Source organism: Thermobia domestica, chromosome 11, assembly GCF_964235325.1.
Source record: "Thermobia domestica chromosome 11, izTheDome1.hap1.1, whole genome shotgun sequence".
NCBI lineage: Eukaryota > Metazoa > Arthropoda > Insecta > Zygentoma > Lepismatidae > Thermobia > Thermobia domestica.
The window spans coordinates 236,962,085-236,978,088 of NC_137464.1; the positions used below are offsets into that span (position 1 = coordinate 236,962,085).

Below are 16,004 nucleotides of genomic sequence, written 5' to 3' on the forward strand. Positions count from 1 at the left end.
TTTCAACACACACAAAATAATAATAATTGCTCAGTGTTATAAACATTATTAATTAGTATTAAATAAATTTGGTATTCAATGTATTCGTAAACCACACACTGGCCAAAGCACCAAATATATTATAAGCACTTTTGTAACAGTTTCAGTAGTGGTTTGGGTCGTAGATAAGTTGTGTGATGAAGACGATTATACATTACGGAAACAGTCACAAGTATTTTTAATATATTTAGTGCTATGTTAGTGTGTACTTTATTAATACTTATGAAGTATATCCAAAGCCAGTGGCGTACGCAAAATTTCATCAAGGGGATATTGGATTCAAGCAATCAGTTCCATTTCCTTTAAGAACAAGGGTGATTTTTCCATTATATTTTGCTCAAGAGTCATTTAAACCCCGAAACCCCACTTGCGTATGCCACCGTGCAAAGCTGTAATGCTAGGGTGCATTGGAAAATTCGTGGCGCCTCCTACAACATTAGAAAATATTTAGATAAGTTATGTTTTATTTTTTCACGTAATTCCCCTCGACCCACATACTTTTACGCTACCTCTCCGGTAACGCTTCTATATTACTTTTAAAAAATTATTTCTCGAGCCCTGCAAAATATTCCAGTACAGCACTTTTCATCTCTGCGTCCGAAGACTTTGAGGTTTCTAAACAAAATGTCCGACGGAATCTGATCAGGCGAATAGAGCGGGTGCGGCAACACTTCGAACCACAGGAATGAATTTGCCATGAATACAAGGAACGTGTGAACGCGCGCATTTTCCTGGTGAAACAATATCTTTTTTCGCAGCATTCCTGGCCTTTTAAATCTGATTTCCTCACGCAAACGTCGCAGAAGGATGCAGTAGTATTCAGAATTAGCGTTCTTTCCCTTTTCAAGTAATCAATCAGGATAATGTCCCTAGCGTTCAAAAAAAAAAAAAAAAAGCATAACCTTGTTTGCCGACAAAACTTGTTTGGCTTTCTCTTCAACAGGAGATCCAGGTCGTTTCCATTGCTTCGATTGTTGTTTTGATTCCGGTGTATGCCTTGTTTCATTCATAGTCACAAATCTGCCAATAGACTCCTTCGGATCACTTTCAAATCGTTCCAAACACTCACGGGAAAGAGTGAGTCGATTACGTGTGTGTTCAACTAAAGCATCTTGGGTACCCATTTCGCGGGACACCTCAAAAAACCCTAATTCGTTTACGGTAATGTTCTGTACTCGCTCATAGAAAATACCCACAGTCTCAGCTATCTCCTGGATTTTGATTCTGCTGTAATTCAAAATCAGGTCACGAATTTTTATTGACGTTTTCTGTAATGGTTGATATTGAAGGCCTGCCACTGCAGGCTCATCTTCAATGCTGTGTCTGTCACGCTTAAATTCAGCTAGCCACTTTTTCATCATGGAATACGAAGGCGCGGAGTCTCCTAGTGTCTCTATCATATTTATATGAATTTCCTGTGGTCTTAAGGCCTTTTTATGCAGGTACTTAATGACAGCTCGATGCTCAATTTCCTCTACGTCACAAATTTCCGTCACTTCCGCCGACTTAACGTCTTATAAACTTCTCACTTGAAACAATAGAGGAATGAAATTTTACACAGTGACTACCAATGAATGTAGCTATGCAGCTAATGTATACTGACATCAAATAATTGTTTCCTTCCTAGTCAGGCTACGAACTTTCCAATTCACCCTCATAAAATTCTTACAAGTTGGTATACGATATGGTATAAGAGTCCAACGACTTGCAATATGACAATATTTCTTACTGTATTGTTTAACTTGCAGCTAATGGTGAAACTATTAAGGAGGACAATGATAGTTGTGCTGTTAAGGACAACAAATGAAAGCCAAGAAAAAGAAGTAAGTCTCACCACAGTAGTGCCTGCCAGATCTTATAGAACATAAATGAATATTTTTCATTTATTAATGAGAAGAACAATATTCTATATCAGGGTACTGAATGGTTCAGTATATTCTTTAGTTATTTTTTTGTTTCATACAAAATGTGCTTTTGTAAATTAAACTGACATTTAACCAAAAGTGGATGTATGTTTGTATGTGTGTGTGAGAGAGAGAATATGAATGAAAATAAACAGTTTAGTACATAAATTAAACATATTAATAAGAATTTGAAATCAGAGCGATGTATTTAGGTATCTTAGAATTGTTTAAGAACCAAACATTCGGATGAAATTAATATTTTTTGATACAATGTATCGTACAAAAGTGTAAGTGATATTTTGTGGGCATTTTCACTGTTAAAAGTTGATAATAACGCTATAAAAATTATAACGTTTTTATAAAATCGTCTAACATAAATATAAGTCCAAAACTTGAAAGTCCAGACATTTTAAGTCCTTAATCAGTGAGGAGTGTTATTGCTTTTTATTTAACCATGTTTTGGCATTAACTATGAATGTTATTCACAACTGTAAATGTCTGGAGGTTTACTCATAACGTTTCTCCATTTGTTAACGATATTGGAAACCATTGTACTTCATTAATCAGAAATTTATAAGAACAGGTGGCGCACCAATAGATAATGTTCTGGTTGGGTGAAACACGTGGACATGGTGGCCTCGTGTATGAGTCATATATTGGTTTTGGCCAGGTGAGATTAATTTCTTATGTCTTTCAGTGTAATTATAACCTTGATGTGTCTTTCTATTGTACTTTCCAGTGATGTAGTTTCCCTAAGGAAAATATATATAATACACATTGATGAATGGTTGTTCTTGAGAGTGTGTGATATATGTTGATATATTCCGTCAGAATTATTTGGCTTCCATTTAATCAACGTACATAAGGTACATAACAGAGAATGACTTCAAATTTCGATTTTTTTTTTTTTTTTTTTTTTTTTTGTAACGCTCTCTAATCTCTGCATTCAGTATATAGTCAAATCTGCAAAATTGGTCGTGGCTAAAGCTCGTCCACAAAGTATCACAGGTGGCTGGAAAGTTGCGTTTGGTAGTGGTATTCTCGATACACCTCCTCTTTTCTTGCCACACAAGTAACGATTTTTGCCATAATTTTAATTAGGAGTGTGATATTGGGATTTAAAAATGGGACATAGTCTGCTACGAACTTTTTTTTTTCTTTCAAATATATACGTGAAATTGATATTATCACTATGCTTTGAAGTTGGTCGATTTATCTAAGAGAAAAGTTTACGATGCTCTTAGTACTGAAGCTGCTTAGTAGTAGGAAGTATTCAAGCTGCTGATGAGAGAACAAGTAAGCTTCTTACAGTGTAAAAGATTCAGGGAGAGGTTTTTCATTCCTTGAAGAAGGCAGAATTTTATATTTATTTATTTTTTCTCTCCGTAATCAAGGTATTGCTCACTGGTATTTAAGAACCTTGTAATACTTTACAGGATATAATTATATGGAATGAGTTTCTGGAAACATTAAGAAAGATCTTCCAAATTCTCTGCTTGTGCGACGTATCGTTGGCTTAAAGGTATTATATATATAAAATAAATGTGCATATAATTCAGAACGTAAATGTCATAAATGCGTTATTAAACTTTAGTCCTGTAGGTAAATTTTTAAAGATTTTATTTTCAACTAGCTCTGCAGCTTTTGTTCGGCTCGTTTTTTGAGGAGAGGATAGGTGAAGATTTTTATGAGATGAAAAGTTAGTTGGTTGATTTGGAGTTTTTAGCTTCTCGTTCAGCAGCGAGGCTTTATGAGACATGGACCTGCAGCTTAACGGAAGATCCGAATCACATTAGCCTCAGATCTCCCGAGTTCAAGGCGCGTATACCATATAACCACGAGAGAGAGAGAGAGATGAGGAAGTTGTTATAAAAGGAAAACTTATCTTCCGAAAATATTGAAAATGTGTTTCTTCGGTGCTAGTATAAATGGCTTGTCTTATGTGTTTCTTCTCGCGTCCCAAACAATGTCTTACCTATTTTATTTAGGTGAGTTTCGCGTTTGTACAAGCAGTTGTCCATTAGCCACCTATGTGAGTGAAACAACTCAATGTAGAACTAATAACGGCTAACATTTGCAGATTTCACTGTATAGTTGTGTAGATTTTGGTTTGTCAGGCCTGAAGCCTTGTCTGTATCATCAACTAGCTTCACATTTTGGTTCTTCTTGTAACAGTTATACGCATGAATTTACATAACATTCTTAGCTAAATTTAGTTTATAGTTTGATATACGTAATGAGCTTTCCGTTAATTTTTAAGTAAAAGTGATGTAAAATTATACTGTTGAGATTTTCCAATTATCTATGTATGTAGTGATTCGAACAGAAACCAGCATTACACTATTCAACTTGTAAGTACTAAATATACTTACATGTTAGAGTATGTGTATTTTGTCTAGGCTTTCTCAAAGTACCGGAAAAGGATTATCTTCATTAACCTTGGATACTCATGTTCATGTGCTATGATGACGTAGTTTCATATGTATCGGAACTCGCAATATTTAATCCGTGTTATAATATTTCAATAGGGTTAGCAGAGTACAGACGAGATATCAAAGTGGTGGCCCCGCGTAGCGTAGTTGCTAACGCTCTCGCTTTCGGTGCAAGCGGTCCCTGCTTTGATTCCCGGTAGGGGCACTCGATCGAAAAAGTAAAAAGCTTTTTCAGGCTAGTCATCCTGAAAGAGGCTTTCCTGAGTTTTACTCATTCACACCAGCAGATTGATTTTAAAAAATCTATATGCACCTTCTGGTTTTTTTTTTTTTTTTTTTTTTTTTTTTTTTTTTTTTTTTTTTTTTTTTTTAGTTGGAAATACTACTGTTAGATGAAATGTCCTCAATCTAATTATAAAAATGTTTTATATATTTGACAATATTCAGTTTGCTTTATTTTTGAAGGGGTTAACAAAGGTCTCAGAACGTTGCGTTTGTATAAATACCTGTAAATTACCAATTGCTTACAAAATTATTAAGCCTAAATATTTAGATTTTTAACAATGTTTAGCGCGTTAGAATACTAAGAAGTTTTAATATTTGATATTGTAAACAAAACTTAGTTTTTTTTTTTTTTTTTTTTTTTTCACCTGTAAGCCTATATAAGATGAGATCTATTGTTTAAAAGTGCAATTTGAACCACTGCTCTGCAGCTGGGAATCGAATTCGAGATCTTGTAAGCCACTAGATTAGCGAGGAAGCTAAACTTCAAAACAAAATATGTGCTATAAAAATAAACAGTGTGGGAGATTAAGAAAACATTGCTATACGAACAACGGAAAAACTCTTAATTTTCTGCCTCAATCGAAGTTTATTAAGAAATAATATCTGTTGTAATATGTAACTTCCGTGATGTATCCATCGACTAATTGATGTGGTCATTATATAAGAAATTGAACCAAGCTTTTTTTTTTTTTTGGTGAAATATTGGCGTTTTGAATAAATAAACTTAATGCTCAAGACAAGGGAATAAACTGAAAGAAAATTCGCCATGTAAATACGTTAAAATTGCAGTTACAAGGAGGACCAAGAAGTAAGGCGTATCAATGAAACAAAAACAAAAAAGAAACGGGTAAAAAATAAAATTAAAAAATGTTTCTAGTGAAAGCGTATGAAGTTCACAAGTGAAAGCGGTTGAAAGCACCTTGTGAAATGATGAACAATTTTTTCACTGGAAAAATTTTTTGATCATTTATAGGAGTAAAGTGTAGCAAAATGAAAGAAAGAAATTTGGCTGTGGATGAGATCGTAGAATAAGTGATTTTTTTCTTTCTTTCTAAATAATGTTAACCTTTCATTATTGTTGTTGTTGTTCACAAACTGTTATAGCATTCTACATCTGTTCTCTGTAAGTGTTTACATTGAATATAGTTAGATCATATTTTGTTATTGTGATATGGCTATGGTGTTTTATAAATGTGTATATACATGTTTGTATATGTATATATATGAGAGAAAGAGAAGTTAATATGTATATATATTTTGGCTACGAAATACATGTAAATAGGCTACGTACGTAGAACAAATCGTATTCTTTTCAGATAGTTTAGTGTTTATCAATAATACTTATTTCGGAAAAAGGTCCGATTTTGAAATCGCAAGTGAATATACTATATGTGTTTGTCCAAGAAAATGTATTTTTATTCCATGGTTAAGATTTTTACGCTTCTTTTCAGAAAAACCAGTGAACTGCGAGTTATTTTCATCATTTTACTTTTTTTTTCTTTTTTCCTTTTTTTAACCATAAATAATTTGAGAATTTGTGGGAGGAAATGGACATGTCTGTTTTATGGTGAATTTTTCATTTCGTTGTATATGTAAATATATATATTCAAAGGTTGCAACTGGCTTGCATACTTTTCATTACACCAATTGTCGGGCTGAGTTTGGTTTCAGTGCTAGTCAGGTGGGCAAAAATTATTAAGTTACATGTACTTTTCCAAAAATTTAAAATCATTGGATTGCCATAAAATAAATAAATAAAAAAGTTAGCAAGATGTGAGAAAGTAGTTATTACTGGATTGTGTATAAGTTAGAATATAGTAGTACGACAGTAATTATGCTTGTAAGTTGTGTTCCGAAAACATTCGTAAATTGTGTTGGAGATCACAAAAGCAAAAAAAGCTGGCAAGTTACTTGGGGTTTGAGATTTTCCAAGCCTATGATATGATATTGTATAATTTATTCGTAATAAAACTAAATTTTGATATTTGTAAAGGAAGTTAATCCTGGTTACACAATGAACATTTCCTTTCTGATCAACAGTTGTAATTCAACGATACCATCGTGTAATACTAGTCTTTTATATAACACATACTCAGAAGAATATAATCTCAGAAGAATATATTTTAGTTACGGAGATACAAAGCTTCAAACAGTGCAGAAATGCGCTGCTTACGTTACTCTAACAGAAACAAACCATTTTGGTTTGACCTCAAGATCTCTCTGAGCCGTATTGAAAGGTTCAGGGAATCCTGTCGTATTGCAGTTTTTTACTGTAAACTACAAATACATTTTGTACTATACTGTACTAGTACATACTATTCTATAGTATACTAGTACTATACTATCAAATCACTATGCTTTTACCGTGTTTACTCGCGTAATAGTCGCACTTTTTGTACTACTTTTTTAAATGCGAAAATCCAACTGCGACTATTCGCGAGGAAAGCAGCCATTCAATTATTGCTATCAAAATAATTTCGAATTTTGATACATACAGCATTATGTCAACATAAAATGGAGGGTGGAAGTAGGTTGCTTGATCTCGGTTAACAAATGAAAAGTTCTTTTGCTCGGACTCGCGCAAGATAAGCAATTTCGAAGGAAGTCTCGTTCACAAAGACAAAAATCCCGTAGACTGCGACTTTTATGCGGAGAAACTTTTTTGGTAAATGTTTTGTACTTCAAACTGCGAGGGCGACTATTACGTGAGTAAACACGGTATAGCGTTTATTATTTTCTCTTAAGAATAAATAAAATTAGCTTCGTAAGGTCAGTTGGTGTCCCAAACATGATGACATTAGTGTATCAAGGGTGATGATAATGCCCATTCACGTAAAGATACAAAATAAAATTACTGTTACAACTGCCTTCGTGTGCTTATACGTGTAGCATACATTGCGGCTTCTAAAATAATTGCAAAACTTAGGCACTGATTGCGTTGAACTGCTGAGGAAAGTAACACTGGTTACATATTTAAGTGGTTTAGTAAATTGAGTGCATTGTTACTGGCTAATACTTCAGTGACATATGTTAGATACTTTGTAGTATAATCTTGCAAATGAGTGCAGTATAACCTTGTCCTTAGATATTCGAGCATATTCAAATAACTGATTATAAACAATTATTATTATTATTTATTCTTTGTTTTATTAGCAACGTCATAGACACTTGAGAAACATGCATTGTATTTTTCTCTAAGCCGTTTCCCTACTGAACGGCGCACAGAATGTCCCCTGAACCGAGAGATGACATACAGACATGGCGGTCATTGTTTTAAGCGCACGAATAACAGATTGAAATTCAGTCGCAAATTTTGACTAATTAGAATCAAGACACGAATGAAAGGAGGTGTTTCTCGTAATCAGCTAGCTCTGAAGTATTTTATAGCGCAATAATAATAATAATAAAATCAGTGGAAATGTCCATTGTTTATTTTGGAGTAATATTAGATATGATATTTTGAAAACACTTACATATTATTTTTAAAAAATCATAGTTACAAAGTTACAACGAAGTGTGATTTAGTATTTTTGTAGGCCTACTATAGTTTTGTTGTAAAGAATTTGCACTAATACCAAGTACAATCCACAAATAAAAGCTAGGTTAAGAAAAAAAAATGTATTTCCCACAAACTCGAAATAAAATTCCCTTTCTCACCGAAAAAATAAGATAGTACGCGAAAATAATTTTTAATAAATTATTTTCTTTTAACAAGGCAAATTATTGCAAGTGACATTATCTTAAGCAGAATATTAACATTTAGGATCTTAAATGCACAATATATTATTTCTCTAAATTTTCCTTAGTGGCAGTCAGAAATGTTGGAAATTTTTTAACAGCTCGGAAATAATAAAATACATGTTCGACCCTAAAAATGTTCCTGTTTATAGGTCCGGTAAACCAGCATATTTAGTATATAGAAGATGTCATGCTTGTACCTGTTGACATGAGAGTAGTAGACTAGCCCTGTTATAATTTTTTTTTATTACTTAATTTCCAAAAATAATACACGAGGGGGAAAAACATACTAAAGAAGATGCTCACTTTTAAAATTAATACTTTCTTCATATATACATTTTTATTGCAATGTTACTGAATTAAGAATGTAAAAATAAAATTTAAATTTTGTAAATAATACTATTGTAGAAATGTAAAAACTATTTTGCAGCATTATATGAATGCTTGGAAGTGTATGTTGTTGTATCCCTTGTAAACATGTACAATATTTATATATAGCCAGTTTAGATGTGAATATTGCGTAAAAGAAACAAAAATTTATGTGTTATGAAAAGGAATTACGGAGTAAATTTTTCTCGACAGAAGTAAAGAACATGATATTTTCGATAATATGACTAAAACGAAATGAAAGAATGTAGTGATCCGTCCCGTCGATATTTTTTTTTGAAGATGAAGGTTGCATACAACAGAGTAGTATGCGTTTAATTCGTAGTTGTGAAATACTCCAAGAACAAATTGTGTAAGTCAATGCAATTTAATGATTATAGAATATTGCGTGTAGTTCATAATTTATGCATGTAACTAATATTTCCGTAATTACCACCTAGATCATAACAAAGATATGTATAATATGGTAGTATGTATTGAAAAGTAAACCAAAACATAGATTCTCAGGTATTTTCAAATCTAGAATGTAGTAAGTTCAAAGAAATTGTAGTGCTGAAATCACATATATGAGTAGTTATTACTACTGAATAGTACTACAGTACTTCTTTCAAGCAGTGGCAGACACAAGGGGGGGTTTCGGGGATCCCCTTCTTCTTTGGCAAACTTCTGCGTACACTACTGCTTTCAAAAGCCTATGGAAAATGTGAGAATTGGCGACTGCATATGTATGTTCTTCAAGGTCCTACATATTTCTCCATAAATTGTAGTTTTTCCCTATTAATCATACTGTAGACTTTTGCTATTTCCTTACTACTCCTCTTAGTTAAAAATAAGATAAAGGGGCATCAAGTTTTATTTAAGTGTAATAACTTATATAGGGTGTAAAAAATAACGATATAAATGTCGAAAATAAATTGTATGCAAAAGAACAGAAAACGCTCCAATAAACGTGGATTTAAAAAAAGAAGAAGAAAGCCGTTCTCGAGGAATGAGAGACGTAGGAAAGACGTTGAAATAAAATGTTTGGATATAAACTTTTCGAATAGTTCGATCAAATTATGTAATTAAATAATACAGTATCCCATCATATGTTTAACGGGTATATTGTTGCAAACTTGAAAAGCTATAGGGATTAAAGTAAATATTCTTATAAACCAGTCTTAATATATTAACCAACGTGTATTAATATATTAAATGTGTAATCTCGAAGTACACTGAAATTATAGTGCGACAAGGAACGCCAGCTTCAGATTCTTGCAACTGTAGAATAATAATTACACAAACATTTCTAACTTCAGTAGGTATGTCACTTTCCTATTGCAAGAAACTTATAGTTGTTCACGAAAGCTAACGTTTCGAACGTGGATTCATATTTTCATGTACAAGTAAATCTGTTTTAACTCTTGGTATTGCTTTAATAGTGAATACCTTTATAGTAATAACTACATAATCATTCGGAATATTAATAATCATACATGTTCTGTTGCAATAAGATTCATCTTTAAATTGATACGTTGGAATTTATGTAAAATTGCTAATGTTGGCTTTAGTCCCATACATAATAATTAAATGAACATTCTCAGAAGACACGTATTCACCTGTTTCAAGACAACTGCTTTTTTCTTTTTTAAAAAGGCAGATATTACATGAACATTTGTAATGTTGGTAGCCGTGTCTGTTCGACTGTTGTAAGGAAATTCTTAGTTATTTGACAGTGTATTGTTTGCCATGTGGTGTGATATTGAAATTGATCTGAAAGTAGAAACATTGATTTTAGTTTGATTTTTAATAACTACCTGACCATTTACAATGTTAGTAGGCATGTCTATTGCAGGAAGACTTGTAATTTTTTTTGAATTGTTTACAACTTTGATCAATATTGAAGTTTATGTATGACAAGTAACGTTGATTTTAGTTCATATAATTGTACGATCATAATTACATGAACATTCGTATAATTAAGAATCGTCTCTATTCGCCAGTTGCGTGAAAATTTGAAGTTATTCGAAGCTTATACAAGTAGTATTCAAAACGTGAATTACATCAAGTAATGTTGAAGTTAGTTCCGTATACAATAACAACATAAACATGTCTATAAGAGCGTAGTAGGCATGTCTATTCGCTTATTACGCGAAACTTATTCGGATTGTATGATGCACAATAACAGCGCTGGTTTTTGTTGCATGAGCATTCCCAACTACATAAGTAGGTAACTCCATTCGCCTGTCGCAAGATAATTGGTAGTTACTCGAAATTGTAACGTTTAGAGCATGATTGATACTTTGGACATTCTTATATAAATATGTCGTACCAAATATAATGATATGTTTATGTAAAGTGTCCCTCGTATGATCTTAAGTCCTTCAGAATTTAATTCTTTTGTGTCCATATATTGGAGGAAAAGTAATGTATATAGTATATTTGAGAGTGTTATATTCCAGGTAATCTATAACAATACTGTGTTCTGGTTTACTGTACAATCAGAAATTCGTGTGTGATAATTTATGTTAGGGATCAACGTGTAAGAAATAAATGTTTCCATAACTTCAATTATTTTATATGTAAAAGTGTGAATTAAGCAAAATTGTCACATCCATGTAATTGGAGTTTCTTCTAATGTGTAAGGAATTTGTCAGAAATACATTTTCACTTCTTGAATGTGACCTAATATATTTATATAATGTGCTGTGTTTTATAACTGATATTTCTATAAATAGAAAATAACTTATACTAATAAATGATCTAAAATGTTTATTCTGTGGTACACTAACGATATTACAACTATATTAGATATGTGTTGTCTTATGAATTATCTACTATTCAAATAGCTAATACTAACACTTGTATTTGGAATTGGTTTGGATAATGTTCTAAAATATTCCAGGCGTAAAAGTTTGGATTTGAATTTGAGTAATTTGTTATACATAAGGAATGTTAATTTAAAATTTTTATCGTTTTCATGACTCAGTAAATAGAAAATTACAGTTATTCAGAATTTCGTTTGATTGCTGAATTAACGTTTCTTAAATTAACACAATTCTGTCATTTTATCCAAATTTCCTGATAATTATTTAGTATGGTAGTAAGTTTCTAATTTAACCCTTAACTACTTTAGTGAAATAAGTTACACTCTGGTGGAGTCTGACAGACTCCAATTGTTTTTTTTAAATCGAATGCTGAGCAATCGCCTTGATCTTTAGTCCTTGTTTTGACATTCTCAGGTTAAGTCTCACTCTCACATACTCCAAAAGAAGTTTGTAAAGCTGCATGTACGTACTTAAAAAATGTAATTTGAGTCCTGTTTTAAGATGGTGTAGCTGCAGAAGGTAATAAGTCCTCTCTGTAGGACCAGTGGGATATGTTGTGTCGTTTTAAGAGTTCTATGCATAAAGCACCAAATTTATAATTGCAAAAGATATATAGATAAATTGAGTTTATCAATTACGACGTGCAATAAAAAAAGTAACGTTTACGCTGTGGTTGGGTATCAGACCCCAGTAATTCGTATTTCAAAATGTCTCAGTACTTGTTTTGTTTCTGTTAATATAATGATAGTTCGTTTCAAACTGTGAGGGTAGACAAGAAATCAGAGAAACAAATGACGATTGGGTTATGAGGCCCCCACTAGAGTAGTTAAAGGTTAAGAGTGCAGAAATTTTTAAAGCTACTCTGTTCTAAGAAAGGACGGGAGTTGATAACGCTCACTTTTGGCCTATGAAGCAGCCTACATATTTATTTTTGTAGTACTTTCGCTATCTTTTTTAATAAATGTAAGGCTGTATGTACTTTATGATTGTAACTATACTCCATAGTATGGAGTATATTATGATATATATATAACAAGGTTGGTCACAGACTAGATTTAGGGTGCAGGTTGTGCTGTTAAAACTATTTGGGGAAACATAATTTTTCATTGAAAATGGTGCAATGAAACTGGAAAATGGTAAACTTTAGGGACTGAGTGGTAAGGTTGGGAGAGAATAGTAAGGGGGGGAAAATGTAAATGTCGGGGTGGAAAATGGTAAATTTGATGGGGGGAAAGGATTATCCCTAATGTATTAAGTACTATCACCATATACATGAACAGCAGACAATCTTAAATATTAACAGTAAATAAAAATTATCATACCTTAAAACATGTAAAAAAATGTGTATCTAAAGACAAATCTTGTTAGCGTGCTACATTAATATATATATATATATATATATACGATAAAGTTCTTAGTTTCTATTCATAGATAGAGTTCCTTCGTGGCTAAGCGGTTAGCATACGCGCCTTTGGCGTGGGAGACCCGGGTTCGATTCCCGGCGGGAGCTCATGTGGTTCGGATTCCACGTTAATCAGTAGGTCCACGTCTCATATAGCCTCGCTGCTGAACGGGACGTTAAACTCAAAATAAACTCAACTCAACTCTATTCACAAATATTTTTATTAAGTTTCAACTTTTTTTTTTTTTAATGAATATTACAGTATCATTAGTGTTGCTGATTGCTTCGCAGTTCAAGACTGTCAGTTGGATATTCATAATTTGTGATCTTGTAGACCCAAAAATTAGGAAGAGAAGGAAACCATAGTTCTCGAACTTATCCAATCACGTTTATTCTACAGGACGAATACGCAGAAAATTTCATATACAGGGTGTATCAAAAAGAACTTCACAACTGAAAACTCATATCGATGTATTTTTTTTATCTCACAGACATGGTTTTGGTGTCGTTTTGCAGTAAAGTAGAAGTTTTTTTTAAATCTTGTACCGAAAGAAGTTCAGTGTGGCTTCCATTGTTGGTCGGCACACATCCTATCTGAAGTCGATTACTTGCAACGTGTCAGGTGTTCAATTGCGAGGTAGATCCTAGCTCTGAGCTCCGGTAGAGAAGCCGGTAAAGGTAGAACAAACACAGTATCCTTGGTGAAGCCCCAAAATAAGAAATCAAGAGATGTCAGGTCCAGTGAACACGGGAGCCATGCAATTGTTCCACCTCGGCCGATTACCTTTACCAGTAAAGGCAGCATCTTTGCTCCAACTACTGCTAGCGTTTGCGGTGACTTATTTCTGAACAGGTGTATTACGTGGGTCAAAACTTTATGTATTTTGCTACAAAATGACACCAAAATCATGTCTATAAGATAAATGAATAAATCATTATGAGTTTTCAAAGTTGTAAAATCCTTTTTCATACACCCTGTATATTATTACTTTAATGTCATCAACAAGTTTTTCTTTAGATACGCCGAGGAATAGCTGAGCATTCCCCTTAAACAGTCACAAATTTTGTGTCTTTAGAAATTTTAAGGTATAAGACTATTTACCGTTAGTAGATACGTATCTCATCGTATCAATTAGTAATTAATCTTAAGTACTATTTAGGTGAATTGGCTACTATTGATTTTCATACTGTTATATAGAAAGTGGTACGAACGTGCAACACAATTGTATGTTTTCAATGAATATATCTTCTTAGCATTATGCATTACTGTGAATTAACTGAAATTCTATTAAATATACGTGTGTAATATGTTCGTAAGACAATCTTTTCAATGTAATCATTTTCAGAACAGTTGTATATCCAAATCTAGACATGGTCAAAAGTGCATTTTTTTAAACTAACTCTTGTATTGTTACTTCAATCAAAAATTGCTACCATGACAGAAATAGCCGTTATTTAATAGTACAAAGGCACATGCTGTCATCTTCAGTCAGACACGTACGTGCGTTTGCTTATTGGCTGTGATTTTATTAAATGTTGAAAGGAACTGGTGTCTTCCTTTCAGTCTTCGCATATTCTTCATTTATATCTACAGAAAAATACATTTCATTACATTGGAATGAACAATTAGTATTACAGTAAACCCTCCATTTAACAAACTAATTGGGGCGAAATGGTGACCGTTAAATCGTGAATTTTGTTTTGAAAAATATTTACAATACTACATTTGAAATTGTGCTGTATAATGTAAACATAAAATGTGTAATGTATATACCATATTAGTAACAAACTCGAGCCGAAGTTTCAACTCGGACAAGCACAATGGCGGCTTTAGCGGGTAGGCCGGATAGGCATGGGCCTACCCCAAAATTTTGAAAATGTGTCAACGCTAAAAGATACAATAATGAGTAAATATATTTTCCACTATTTATATTAATGGTAGATAATTATTCAACAAATAGCTTCAACCACTACTGTAAAAATGATTTCCTGCTATCATTAATCAATCAAATTTGTATGTCTATTCATAAGCGAGGGAGTGGGTCTACCCAAAATTAAAATCCTAAAGTCGCCCCTGGACAAGCAGTGGCGTTGTTCTACTGTGTACAAACCATTGCCATATTATATTCGCTTCCGTCGCTGCGTCTTTTAAAAATCTGATCGAAGTTTTCGCCTCAAAAGGCTTCTCTTTTCTTCGAACTTCATTTACTGCATTACTCACTCAAACTCTGTCCATTGATTCGAGGTCCGTTAAATCGTGGGTTTACTGTATAGACAAAAATCATAGGAATCTCTTTAAATGTTTACTTAGTACTTGCAGCATATGTTTTTGTGTATTTCCCCCCTTCTGTTTATTTAGTTCTTTCTGTATCAGTTTGTAAAACTGGAATTGAAAATATGTAAGGTTTTTAGAGAAAATGTCAACTGCCTAGATACATATTGAACATTTTGATAGATGTAACGAAGACTGTGAACATTCTGTTGGAGGTATCGTAAAGGATTTGTTAATCCAAACAATATATATACATATTGTTGGTTATTGTTGTTACTTTTGTTGAACTTAGGAAATAAAAGGATTTCCATGTATTCGTTTGTATTTTCTTTTACTCGTGCTCCTTAAAGTACAATGAATGTGTTTTGTTTATTTCACAATACAGAATAGTATTTCAAAGTACGCACAAATCCGGAAATTGAGCCATACTAAACTTTTCCTGTACCATTTCTTAAATCATGTTATAGTGTGGGGTTAAAAGAGTTAATTCTGAAATGAGTTTTATGAAATATGAGCAAAATTAAATTGAACCTTTTCCGTAAAATTCGTCTAAAAAGTCTCGCCTCTTCAGTAAACTAATCTGTTGGCTTTTTCAGATACAAATTCATTATGTCATATTTCAGGATTAATTATGAAATATTTCAGTTATAAAATACCAAGAAAATCATAAAAGCTATTTTCAACAAAATCATCCTCTTAGAATCACATACACAACAGTAATCTATTCTTTGTGATGTT

General features: G+C 32.7%; 1 pseudogene across 2 annotated transcripts in view; it reads left to right on the forward strand.

Annotated features, from left to right (window-relative positions):
- Positions 1-15,580, forward strand: part of LOC145664831 (methionine-R-sulfoxide reductase B1-A-like) — a 30,689-nt pseudogene extending 15,109 nt beyond the window's left edge. For both annotated transcript variants that reach the window (XR_014127525.1, XR_014127526.1), the window contains exon 5: positions 1,788-15,580. The product of XR_014127525.1 is annotated as a methionine-R-sulfoxide reductase B1-A-like, transcript variant X1 (transcript). The remainder of the gene's footprint in view (positions 1-1,787) is intronic.
- Positions 15,581-16,004: the final 424 nt, after the last annotated feature.